This window comes from Bos indicus, chromosome 11, assembly GCF_029378745.1.
Source record: "Bos indicus isolate NIAB-ARS_2022 breed Sahiwal x Tharparkar chromosome 11, NIAB-ARS_B.indTharparkar_mat_pri_1.0, whole genome shotgun sequence".
NCBI classification, from domain to species: domain Eukaryota; kingdom Metazoa; phylum Chordata; class Mammalia; order Artiodactyla; family Bovidae; genus Bos; species Bos indicus.
The window spans coordinates 14,033,462-14,047,752 of record NC_091770.1 but is presented as its reverse complement, the minus strand read 5'-3'; the positions used below and the strand labels follow the sequence as shown (position 1 = coordinate 14,047,752).

At 42.1% G+C, this 14,291-nt stretch overlaps 1 pseudogene; it reads right to left on the bottom strand.

Moving 5' to 3' along the window:
• Window positions 1-1,844: 1,844 nt before the first annotated feature.
• LOC109565516 (thymosin beta-4-like) lies at window positions 1,845-1,979 on the bottom strand (annotated as a pseudogene).
• Window positions 1,980-14,291: the final 12,312 nt, after the last annotated feature.

Genomic DNA, 14,291 nt, shown 5'->3' with positions numbered 1-14,291 from the left:
ACGGGAACTGTGGTGCTGGAGAAGACTCCTGAGAGGCCCTTGGACACCATGGAGATCTAACCAGTCCATCCTAAAGGAAATCAGTCCTGAATACTCATTGGAAGGACTGATGCTGAAGCTGAAACTCCAATACTTTGGTCATCTGATGTGAAGAACTGACTCATTTGAAAAGACCCTGATGCTGGGAAAGATTGAAGGTGGGAGGAGAAGGGGACGACAGAGGATGAGATGGTTAGATGGCATCACCGACTCAATGGACAAGAGTTTGAGTAAACTCTGGGAGTTGGTGATGGACAGGGAGGCCTGGCGTGCTGCAGTCCATGGGATCACAAAGAGTCAGACACGACTGAATGACTGAATTGAACTGAAGTGAAGGTTTGTATCTTTCCAGACATGACCAGAAAGGAAAAGGAGGACCTGCTAGTTCTAATAGGAAAAATCCTGAAAGGGACTTCCCTGGTGATCCAGTGCTAAGACCCTGAGCCTCCACTGCAGGGGGTGTGGGTTCAATCCTTGGTCTGGGAACCAGGATCCTACATGATGCATAGTGTGGCCAAAAAAAAAAAAAAAGGAATCCTGGGAAAGAACTCTGATTGTCCTAGTTTGAGTACCAACTAAATCTTGGTCCAGTTGCTGTCATGAGGTGGCTCAGGCACTAAGATGGACTCAGCCTCATCCATGTGTACCTGATGGTCAAGACTGCGGGTCTCTCATCAGATAAGGTATGGGAAAGGAGTTGATGGATAGAGTTTTTAAAAATAGCCACTAACATAAATAAACAAATTCAACATATTGGTATGAAAAACAAGTCAACAATAATATACATACCATAGCTAGTTCAATAAAGATAATTAAAGTAAGTTATCAAAAAATGGACCTGAACTAAGATAATCATGGAGAACTATAATTATTAAAATATTATGCAAAATGTTATGCTAATATGTTTTAAAACCTTGATAAAATTCTTTTTTAGAATAATATAAATTATCAATATATGTTCAAGAAACTTTATGCATAGGGGAGTTCTTTCGAGTCTTCTAAGAAAAGAATTCTCATGATATGTAAAGGGTTGAATAGCAGGGAATTTTATGATCTGAAGAGACAAGTACAGAATGAAAGATCCCCCACCAGCAAACAAACAAACAAAAAGGCCTTATAGACTGGTGAATGAACATGAATGCAAAAACTAAGGGGACTACTTCTGAATAAAATCTAGGAGTATATTATTTGATTATTTCAGGTTTTAAAGTTTTTATTTTTAATTAAAAATTGTGCATTACAGTAATTCAAATCATTTGAAAGTGAAAGTCACTCAACTGTGTCTGACCCTTGGGACCCTATGGACTATAGCCCACCAGTCTCCTCTGTCCTTGGAATTCTCCAGACGAGAATACTGGAGTGGATAGCCATTCCCTTCTCCAGGGATAGAACCCAGGTCTCCCGCATTGCAGGTGGATTCTATACTTTCTGAGCCACTAGGGAGGCCCCCAAATTTGAACAGCAACAAAAAGGCACTCTGATTAATCAGCATTTTACAGCCTGCAGGACACCCTGGGCCAACTTGCTTTTTTTTTTCCCACCAGCTTACTTTAGATTTTAGATTTCTGTCTTCCCACCCAGCTTCTTCCTTTACCAACAACCAAGTTCTCTTCCTTCCCTGCCAGGCGGACAGGCAGATGGGAGGGGCAGGCCCAAGCTTTCGTCAGTAGTTCTCCAGTCTTTGATGTGGCAAGGGGGCAGCACAGTCATTTAAACTTGCACCAACCTCTGTGCATCTACAGAGTTGAACAGTTAAAGAAGTAAAATAAAAAAGCAAGGCTTGTGGCATGTACAATGCATTTTGGTTACGACTCACCTGCTGGCTTCTCTTGTTCAATTGTTTCTTTTGAAGGCAGTAGATTTTCCTGTTGTCTTTCTGTTTTCTTCCATTTCTACTTGTCGAATTTCTCAGTCTCAGTCATACTGGGTTTATCAGACATGGTCGCTTGAGAAAGTGGAGTGAGGCTAGGGGAGTCCAGTCTGCAGTGGCCGCAGCCTAGTGTAGGAGTATATTTAAAGAATAAAGGTTGTGTTCAGGTAAGGTTTGCTCGAGGAATGCTGATATAGTTCAACATAAAAGATCTGTTGGTGTATATTGTTCATTTCATCACACCCACAGGTTAAAGGCAGCAAAAGTGATCAAATGATTGTTTCACTTAGTTCAAATATAATCAAGTTGTGCTCATGCTTAAAACACAATCTTGGCTTCCTAACACATTTAATGTTAGTCCAGTATATCAGGCCCGTATATCAGTACACAGTCAGGCCTCTCTCTATAGTCTTGTCCCACCCCATCCCACCCCCATCCCACCTCTCCTTGCTGTGCTGTGATCCAGCCCTATGGGCCTGTTTCCTTTTTCATTTGCACCAGCTTCCATCACATCACATTTGCAGGTGCTGTTCCCCCCACCCACAACACTCTTCCTTCTCATTTAGGCTTAGTTAATGCCTTCTCCTTTTTCAGGTCTAAGTATAGTCTTTGCTTCCTCAAGAAATCTTTCCTGGGCTTCTCTGATGACTCATGGTAAAGAATTCACCTGCCAGTGCAGGAGACACGGGTTCCATCCCTGATCTGGGAAAATCCCACTTGCTGTGGAGCCAGTTAGCCCCTGCGCCACAACTATTGAGCTGGTGCTATAGAGCCCAGGAGCCGCAACTACTGAAGCCCACGTGCCCTAGAGCCTGTGATCCGCACCAAGACAGAACACTGCAATGAGAAGACCGTGCACCGCAACTAGGCAAAGAGGGAAAGGCCCGCACAGAAACAAAGACCAAGTGCACCACATATATATGTGTGTGTGTGTGTGTGTGTGCATGTGTATATATGTGTGATGTGTGTGTATACGTGTGATATATATGTGTGTGTGCATGTGTATATATGTGTGATGTGTGTGTGTATACGTGTGATATATGTGTGTGTGTATGTGTGATATTATGTGTGTGTGTGCATGTGTATATATGTGTGATGTGTGTGTGTGTATACGTGTGATATATGTGTGTGTGTATGTGTGATATATATGTGTGTGTGTGCATGTGTATATATGTGTGATGTGTGTGTATACGTGTGATATATATATGTGTGTGTGTGCATGTGTATATATGTGTGATGTGTGTGTGTATGTGTGATATATATGTGTGTGTGTGCGTGTGTATATATGTGTGATATATATATGTGTGTGTGTGCATGTGTATATATGTGTGATGTGTGTGTGCATGTGTATATATGTGTGATGTGTGTGTGTGTATGTGTGATATATATGTGTGATATATGTGTGTGTGTGCATGTGTATATATGTGTGATATGTGTGTGTGTGCATGTGTATATATGTGTGTGATGTGTGTGTGTATGTGTATATATGTGTGATGTGTGTGTATACGTGTGATATATATATGTGTGTGTGTGCATGTGTATATATGTGTGATGTGTGTGTGTATGTGTGATATATATGTGTGTGTGTGCATGTGTATATATGTGTGATATATATGTGTGTGTGTGTGTGCATGTGTATATATGTGTGATGTGTGTGTGCATGTGTATATATGTGTGATGTGTGTGTGTATATATGTGTGATGTGTGTGTGTGTATGTGTGATATATATGTGTGATATATGTGTGTGTGTGTGCATGTGTATATATGTGTGATATGTGTGTGTGTGCATGTGTATATATGTGTGTGTGTATGTGTATATATGTGTGAAGTGTGTGTACACGTGTGTGCATATGTGTGTGCATGTGTATATATGTGTGATATATGTGTGTGTGCATGCATATATGTGTGTGATATGTGTGTGTGCATGTGTATATATATGTGATATATATGTGTGTGTATGCATGTATATATATGTGTGATATGTGTGTGTGTGTATGTATACATATAAATCTTTCCTTACCTCTCTAAACAGTGAAATCTTTCCTACTCTTGTGCTCTTCAAGCTGTAATGTTTGAGATTCTGTTAAGATGTATGTTAAGATATAGATCCTGACTGGGGAGGCCTGGAGGGACTGGAGTTTCTGTTCTCTAGTAAGCTTCCTGGTAAAGGCCTTACTGCTGGTACATGGACCATACACAGAGTGTTGTGACCTTTTTCTTTCTCACACCTATTGTGACTGCACTTTTACATTCATTGTGTGATGTTTTTAAAAAATATATTTATTTTATTTTTTTATTTTTGGCTGTTTTGGCTTTTTTATGTTGGACTTCCCAGATGGCTCAGTGGTAAAGAATCCACCTGTGATGCAGGAGATGTGAGTTCAATCCCTGAGTCGGGAAGCTCCCCTGGGGGAGGGCATGACAACCCACTCCAGTGTTATTGCTGGGAAAATCCCATGGACAGAGGATTCAGGTGGGCTACAGTCCATGGGATCACAAAGAATCCAACATGACTAAAGCAACTGTGCATGCATACAAGGGAAACATTAGGAGCATATGTGATAGATAAAGCGTTTATATAAAGGGCCCTACCGATCAAAGAAAAAGACAACTCAATAGGAAAGTGAGCAGTTCACCACAGGGAAAAGAAATACACATGGTCAGTTCACATGCTGTTCTGATTTGAATTGTAACAAAAGAGATACATTGAAGTCCCAACCCCTAGAACCTTGGATTCCTCCTTATCTGGAAATAGGGTCTTTCCAGAAGTAACCGGTTAACGCAAGGTCATTAGGGTGGGTCCTAATTCAATAGGACTGTGCGAAGTCACTTCAGCCGAGTCCGACTCTTTGTGACCCTATGGACTGTAGCCCACCAGGATCTTCCGTCCATGGGATTCTCCAGGCAAGAATACTGGAGTGGGTTGCTGTGACCTCCTCCAGGTCATCTTTCGGACCCAGGGACTGAACCTGCATCTCTTATGTCTCCTGCATTGGCAGGTACATTCCTTACCACTAGTGCCACCTGGGAAGCACCAAATATGACTGGTATCCTTATAAAAAGGAGAAATTTAGACCCAGAGACAGACATGCACACTGAGAGGATCATGCGAAGAAACACAGCTCAAGTCTCCCAAGGAAGGCTCCCAGAAGCTGGGAGAGAGGCCTGGAACAGATCCTCCCCTAGAACCTTCAGAGGGAGTGGGCCCATGGCCACCAACACCTTGACCCTGGGCTTCCAGCCTCCATAACCCTGAAACAGTACATTTCTGTGGTGTTAACCCACCCAGTTCATCATAGTTCATTACAATAGCCCTAGGAAACCAATGTACTGTGAAATAATATTCAGTTTCACTAGAAATTTAAGAAATCAAAAAGAAAACAAAGTACTGTTTTTTACACCACCATTCAACTTGTGAGGCGGTGTCAGGATAAAATCAACTCTCAGCAAAGATGAAAGGAAAAAAGGAACATTTATACAATAATAGTGGATGTAAAGGGTACAACTTACCCATAGCGCAAGGAAGGCCATTTGGCAGTATATATTAAAACCATAAATACATGAAAACTTCTAGACCCAACAATTCTTCTAAAAAGAAAAACCTAAGGAAATAATCAGACATGTTTGGAAAGATATGTGAACAAGGATGTTTACCACTTATAATATTTCATATTTGGAAGCAACTAAATGTGTAAACATAGAAAAGTGATTAATAACTAATGAATGTACTATGTAATGGAGTACCCTGCAGACATAAAGAATGATGCTGAGGGAGCAGTTTCTATTGATGTGGAAAAATGCATATTTGATTGATTGAGTTACTTGAGAAGTCAAATAAGAAAATATTCTGTGCATAAAAAAAAATATTCTGTGCATAAAGATTTTATATTTATAAGAAACAAACAGGCTTATATGCATAGAAGAAAGTTTGGAGGGTTACACAATAAAATGTGTTAAGGTTTGTTACCTGTGGGTGGTGAAATTATTTTCTTCTGTATGTTTACATTTTCTTCAACATGTTTACATTTTCTTCAACACATACATCTGCCTTGGTTATATAAAAATTATTTCAAGTTAGAGCATTCCACCATAATTAATGAGCAAGAGAGTTAGGACTCTTAGGGTTGCAAAGAGTTGGACATGACTGAGTGACTAAACTGAGCTGAACTGAGAGGACTGATTTTCTCATGTAATAGTGCAACTCACTCAACAGCAACACTTTCCCTTTAATTTTAATTTTTAATCAGAGGATAATTACTTGGCAATATTGTGATGGTTTCCGCCATGCATCAACGTGATTCAGCCATAGGTATATACATGTTCCTTCCCTCTTGAATCCCTGCTCCTACCTCCCCATCCCACCCCTCTAGGTTGTCACATATCTCCGACTTTGGGTTCCTTGCATCATACAGCAAACCTCCACTGGCTATTTATTTTACATATGGTAATATATATGTCTCAATGCCATTCTCTCAAATCACCCCACCCTCTCCTTCCCCCACTGTGTCCAAAAGTCTATTCTTTTTGTCTGTGTCTCCTTTGCTGCCCTGTTAGCAGGATCATCAGTACTACCTTTCTAGGTTCATATCTATGCGTTAATATATGATATTTGTCTTTCTGATTTACTTCTCTCTGTATAATACGCACTAGGTTCATCCACCTCATTAGAACCAACTCAAATGCATCCCTTTTAATAGCTGAATAATATTCCATATCAGCAATACTTTAAAATTATTATCATTTTTTTCTATCAGGCGCCTTCCCCACAAAACCTTAAGGCCACATTACTGCTCAGATGTAGTAGGTGGACAACAGGGCAGCCTGAGAAAGCTCTGGCCCCCAGCAGGGAACTGATGCTGTGGATTGGGTTTCCATCTCGATTTCATCTGTAGTCACAGCTCTGCCCAGATTGCCTTAATGACAGGCTCTCCTCACTTGGTTTTCTGAGCGACGTGTATCTTAGAAGTGGGAAGATACACCGAATGCTGTTCTAATTCCAGAGGACACGGCCCAGCCTTGGTCAGTGCCTCCTTGCTGGGGACCTGCCTTAAGTCACTGTCTTTGTACCAACAATCTGATTATTGTAATGAGATTTTTTTTTCCCTTCATACCTCCTTCAACTCAAACAAAACACCCTCCTACTCAATGTCTCCTTCTATTCTGCTCGTATGAATCACTTTAAGGGTTAACAGAATCATCTCTCCTCTGTCTGTAGCTTTAGGAAAGCAGATATGTGCACGTGAGCTGGAGAACAGAGGACAGGTGGGGCACGCTGGAGCTTTGACTTCTGTTCTGATGGGTTGCTGGAGAATGCAGAGTGCTTCTGTTAGAAGAGGCATCCTGGTAGTAGTTAATCATGAGGATCTCTGGTTAATCTCTCCATATATATGTATGCACTCACACATAGGGTATACAAGATGTTCTATAATTATTAGTTACTTTATTATCAGGGATGATTATGGCTGACTTTTTGCTTTGATTCTGCTGAACACAGTGAAGTGGAACAGAAAAGATTAAGGACAGACATTGGAATAGCTTTTGCTCTTCAAGAGAGATTTGTGACCAGAGCTTAAGCCTCCCAATCAATGGAGCAGGTCCTGCCTTGTCTTCTTTGCTGCTTACAGATGACTGCAGCGAGAAGTGACTCCTGGTATGTGCCAGGCACATTAATAACCACTTTGGTTCCTAAGTGCAATATTGTCTGACCTCACCGTGTGACTTTTAGGACCACAAAACATATTTGATGAAACTTGTTGTTCAGTCGGAACAAGTTCAGTTGTGTCTGACTCTTTGTGACCCCATGCACTGCAGCACGCCAGGCTTCCCTGTCCTTCTCTATCTCCTGGAGTTTGCTCAAACTCATGTCCCCTGAGTCGGTGGTGCCATCTAACCATCTCATCCTCTGTCGTCCCCTCCTCCTCTTGCCCTCAGTCCTTCCCAGCATCAGGGCTTTTTCCATTGAGTCGGCTTTTCACATCAGGTGGCTGAAGGATTGGAGCTTCAGCTGCATCATCAGTCCTAAAGAATGAGTTAATAAAGAAATAAAGTTAATAAAGACATTTCCCTCAAATTTACAAGTTTTATAACAGTTTGAGGTATACTGACACATTTGCAGAGTTTTTTTTGAAGGCAGAAACAGGTGAAATTGTGTTTTTCTTTCTACTTTTCAGTATTTTGCCAAATTTTCTTTAAGAACAACGCATAACTTTTATAAATGTGAACATCATGAGAAAAAAGAGAGCCCTGAACCCCAGAGCTCCCGGGGCTGATGGCTGAGGTCCTCATGTCTGCGCTTCTGCCCCACGTGGAGACCTTCACCATGAGCAGGTTGCCCTACCCTGGGTCAGGTCACAGCCTAAGAGGTGGCAGATCACGGACCTCCCTGACCCCACAGTCCTTCTGAGTTCATTCAAGGATGGGCAGCTGCTCTTCTGCCCCTTGGCCCCCTCTTTTTCCAATACAAGCAGGTGTGTGGGCCTTTAAGCCTTCCCTTTAGCTATACCCACCCCCAGCCCCACGCCTCAGTGGCAGATGGAGCAAGTGGGGCAGTCTGTCAAACTCATAAGGCCTAGTCATCCGGAGTTGAGGTCCAGAGATCTCATTGTTTTCCAATCCAAACCTGCTCATATTTGGAGGTAGGAGGTAATTTTTTCACACCAGAAACAAATTGCTCTCTGAGCCTTGCACACCCACCTTGAAACTCTGGATCATACCCATCTATCCAAGTACAGTCCACCCAATGTTTCTCCAACTGGGGAACTGCTGGCAGCCTCAGTGTATTCTCAGAGGTTGTGCATCCTGTACAAGTTTTTCATATTTTCATTTTATTGATACTCTTAGAGAAAATAATATAAATATATAAAATATTTAAACATATTTATATCAAATATAAAGTAATGCTTTATACTATCCAGCTGACCAAATTGTGAATAGATTCTTCTGTATAATTCAGGGTTCATGTTTTCATGTTTGCATCTTTGATTACTGTCACATTGGCTCTAAAGTGATTCCCCAAAGTGATAAGTTTTTAAATTTATAAATTGAAGTATTGGGACTTACCTGGTGGTCCTGGGACTCCACACTCCCAATCCAGGAGGTCCAGTTCGATCCTTGGTCAAGGAACTAGATCCCACATGCTGCAGCTAAGACTCGGTATATCCAAATAAATACTTAAAAAGAAGAAATGAAAGTATTTTCTCTGATCATAGCCTTGAATAGGCTAGTGGGAAAATCTTCAAAATCAGTCTCAGGCCTGGAACTTTCCTCAAAAGAAGTCCATGCATTTCTCAAATGTGAACATAACTGCCCTAGGTTGTTCTGCCCAAGCCCACTCCCTCTGCTGGGGACTCCCCTTTCCCATGCTCACCTTGATGCCTCTCAGCCGTCCCCTGCTTCCCAGGCTTCTCTCATTGTGCCCCCCTAATTAATTCACAGCTGGAACCCTCATGAACATCTGACTCAGTTGTGGGCTTTGCTGTGGGTGAGTGAGGGCCTTGGGCCAGATTTGTGGGTTCAGGATCAACAGAGGGGCCAGAGCCTCTCCCAAGCAGGCATTATCGTTTTCATGTGTATCTCAGGTCTCAGCAGCAGGGGTCACTGCACGAAAGGTTATAACCATGTGGCAGCTTTTCAACCAGCCTCCTGGTGTGAGTAACCAGGGAAATCAGGCAGCTTAGCACCAGTTGTTTGTCCCATGGGGTCTGTTTAACTATGTGCACAGGGGAGCTGAATGGATTTGACTTTATCGCGGCTTCTGCTAGCATCATCTCCCACTCCCCAAGTTTTGCTGAGACTAAGGACACAGATTAGACCCACCCAATTAGACTGCAAGTTATTTATAAACTCACTCAATTGTTATGCATAGTAAGAAAATAATAAAATCTCAAAATAAGGCCCAAAGATAAGATCTCTGTTTTAAATACTTAACATGTTGCAAGTTCCAGCAATAGCTCCAGCTCTTCTCACCCTCCCCATGACTCCGAGTAGCCTGCCAGTCCGTGTGGGCCCCAGAGTCCTCTCAAGGTCAGAGAGGTGATCGTATACTTAGCATGCCTATGAATCTTCTCCAAATCTTTTTTCCTCCTGAGATTGTGAAACAAAACCTTTACCATCCTGGTCAGGTCATTTACTCTTCTGGAACTCAGTTTATCCAACTGAAAATGGGATTGGATCCATGTTTCTAAATTTTTCTTCTATGAGGTGATTCTGAAATCCTAAAACCAACCAAACTCTCAAAATAATACAGATGGTATTTTTTTCTTAAACATATTTAAAAACATGTAATAAAATAGAAACACACATATATGGTAATGCTTATTATGTAAAAAACTATCTTTAAGGGATGGTGAGCCCGGCCTAGGCATACAAGGTGGAGACGTGCTGCACAGATGAGCAGTGATTATGATGGTGATGGTGGGCCCAGACCCATTGTCCATGTGATGATCACTGCTCCATGCGAGGCTTTTTGTCTCATAATTATTGTCCAATTTTATCATGGTTTGTGCTTTTTGTTCTTCATGCAATAAAAATAGTTGTGTTTTTCTTAGTATTTTCACTCCAACATATGAATATACTTGGGATCATTTTGTGTAGCATCTAACTCCCTTGTGAGACTGTTTTGGCTGATTAGTTGAATCCAAGTGATTCCACTCACATTCTGTCAACAGACGATGATTTTAAAAAAAAATTACTTCTCAAATTTCTTAAGCACACTGGTTGTAAGATCTGTTTATTTACTTTTAGATCAGGGAATCTATATTCAGTTCAGTTCAGTCGCTCAGTCGTGTCCAACTCTTTGTGACCCCATGAACTGCAGCACTCCAGGCCTCCCTGTCCATCACCAACTCCCAGAGTTCACTGAAACTCACGTCCATCGAGTCGGTGATGCCATCCAGCCATCCCATCCTCTGTCGTCCCCTTCTCCTCCTGCCCCCAATCCCTCCTAGCATCAGAGTCTTTTCCGATGAGTCAACTCTTCGCATGAGGTGGCCAATGTATTGGAGTTTCAGCTTTAGCATCAGTCCTTTCAAAGAACACCCAGGACTGATCTCCTTTAGGATGGACTGGTTGGATCCCCTTGCAGTCCAGTGGACTCTCAAGAGTCTTCTCCAACACCACACTTCAAAAGCATCAATTCTTCGGCACTCAGCTTTCTTCACAGTCCAATTCTCACATCTATACATGACTACTGGAAAAACCATAGCCTTGACTAGACAGACCTTTGTTGGCAAAGTAATGTCTCTGCTTTTCAATATGCTATCTAGATTGGTCATAACTTTCCTTCCAGGGAGTAAGCGTCTTTTAATTTCATGGCTGCAATCACCATCTGGAGTGATTTTGGAGCCCCCCCCAAAAAATAAAGTCTGACACTGTTTCCACTGTTTCCTCATCTATTTGCCATGAAGGGATGGGACCAGATGCCATGATCTTAGTTTTCTGAATGTTGAGCTTTAAGACAACTTTTTCACTCTCCTCTTTCACTTTCATCAAGAGGCTCTTTAGTTCCTCTTCACTTTCTGCCATAAGGGTGGTGTCATCTGCATATCTGAGGTTATTGATATTTCTCCTGGCAATCTTGATTCCAGCTTGTGCTTCTTCCAGCCCAGAGTTTCTCGTGATGTACTCTGTATGTCACTTAAATAAGCAGGGTGACAATATACAACCTTGATGTACTCCTTTTCCTATTTGGAACCAGTCTGTTGTTCCATGTCCAGTTCTAACTTTTGCTTCCTGACCTGCATACAAATTTCTCAAGAGGCAGGTCAGGTGGTCTGGTATTCCCATCTCTTTTCATCTATATTCATGTGGATATAATTCAGGGAATGAAAGAAGAAAAAAAGTTCAGAGGCCCCATTCAGTAGGAACTTAGGGATCTACCAATCAAAGCAAAGTGTGTGCATGTGTGTGTACACCTGGGTGCATAGTGTGTGTGAAGGAAAAACACTCAGGAACAGGAAGACTTGGAGTAACCGGAATGGACAAGGGCTACTCCCAGAGCTTGTCAGGAAACACCTTACCGAAGGGACTGCTTCCAAGGCCACCTGGACACAGAGAGACAGACACATGCACACAAACAGAAACGTACTCAGAAACACACACACTCAGACATAGACGGGACTAGAGAAACACACGCAGACATTCTTTTATAAGAAGGTTTTACTCAGGTGCAGGCATGAGACGAGACAGAGGAGGGGCTCAGGAAAGCAAAGTTTATTGTGCTCATGAGTCCCAGAGACACAGGGTGTTGTGCAGAGCCGAGAGAGACACCAGGACTGTGAGGAGGCAGGAGTGAAGGGAGCCCTTAAGCCATGGGTTTTCTCGGGGCTTCCATGGAAACAGCAAGGCAAGGCAGGGTGAGCATTTTAGAACTGGTCAGTTTGAATAGTTTCAGTGGGCTTTAAGGTTGGTTCCAAGTCACTGGAGCAGGCTGGGCACCCCTATCAAACTCGTAAGACCTGGTCATCCAGAAGTGAGCTCCAGGGAACCCTTTGCTGTTTATCAATCCAAATCTGCACTTACTCAGTGCAGGGGGTGGACGATTTTTGGAGTATCTGGTCCAGAGGATTAAGGCATAGGAATATTGCCTCCAGGTCAGATAAAGGAGATGTGACCTGGCTCCGGAATGTTTGGTTTGCATCCTGGCTGGATCCTTTGCTATCCTCAGATATGCAGATGGCACTACCTTTATGGCAGAAAATGAAGAGGAACTAAAGAGCCTCTTGATGAAGGTGAAAGAGGAGAGTGATAAAGCTGGCTTGAAACTCAACATTCAGAAAACTAAGATCATGGTATCCAGTCCCAACACTTCATGGCAAATAGATGGAGAAACAATGGAAAGAGTGACAGACTCTTTTTCTTGGGCTCCAAAATCACTGTGGACAGTGACTGCAACCATGAAATGAAAAGACACTTGATTCTTGGAAGAAAAGCTATGGCAAACCTAGACAGTGTATTGCAAAGCAGAGACAGTACTTTGCCAACAAAGGTCCATCTAGTTAAAGCTATGGTTTTTCCAATAGTATGTACAGATGTGAAAGCTGGACCTGAAGAAGGCTGAGTATCGAAGAATTGATGCTTTTGAACTGTGGTGCTGGAGAAGACTCTTGAGAGTCCCTTGGACAGCAAGAAAATCAAACCAGTCCATCCTAAAGGAAATCAGTCCTGAATAGTCATTGGAAGGACTGATGCTGAAGCTAAAGCTCCAGCACTTTGGCCACCTGATGTGAAGAGCCAACTCATTAGAAAAGAACCTGATGCTGGAAAGGATTGAAGGCAGGAGGAAAAGGGGGCAACAGAGGATGAGATGGTTGGATGGCATCACCGACTCAATGGACATGAGTTTGAGCAAACTCAGGGAGATGGTGAAGGACAGGGCAGCCTGGCGTGCTGCAGTCGATGGGGTCACAGAATCAGACACAACTTAGCAACTGAACAACAACGAAGGGAGGGGCTGTCTCTCCTCAGCAGGAAAGGTTTTTTAAGATGTCAAAATATAATAATATACAGAAAATGATATAATTTAATATATACATATAAAACAGACACGCACTCAGACAGACACAGATATACACAAAGATACACAGTACTCCTCCTCAATGCAATCTCTTTTCAGAAATGTGGAGGTGCTCCAGCCATGCCCTCTCTTTAAAAGAGTCCTGAATGAAGTTTCTTGATAATCAGGGCTATTTCCAGCTACATCCATGGTGCAATGAAACCACTCAGTGTTCCAACCAGCTAAAGGCCTTTGCATGATAGAGTTAGCCTTCACTTTCTAGGGGAGTTTGAATCCCAAATTTGAAGTCCTTTCTGAGACTCAGTAGATCTCAAACTTTAGTCTTCTGATGGTTCTCTGGGAAGCTGGGCCTTGGGCTCCATGCCTCTGATACTGAAGGATTGAAGAGAGATCCAGGGATCTTACATTTTTATGAACCCTCAAGTAATTTTGATGCAGGAATTTCATGAAAAAACATGCCATCAAACTGTCTCAGAAATGTCATTAATACAACAGAGTATTTACTAAGGAAATCAAGGTACTGAGTGTTATAGTAAAAATGTACAAGAACCACCTAGATTGCCTCTTTCCTAGGAATCACCTTCTTTATTGTTCTTATAAGCAGAAGGTACTTCTAATCCTCTTTGTAGTCTAGACAATAAAGCCAAATGGGCCCGTCTATAACATATTGGCAAGGTACTAGATTTCCTAGTTTCCTGGACTCATAGCAATGATATCGGCCTCAGAGGGCTTTGGTAACTTCTGGAATTGCAATAATAGTTTAGCTTCTCAAAACTTAAAAAGTTATATTATTCAGGGAGCAAATACAGTTAATTTCTTAATCTAGTATAACATACACAAACATACATATTTTATTGAAAAAAGTTTCCC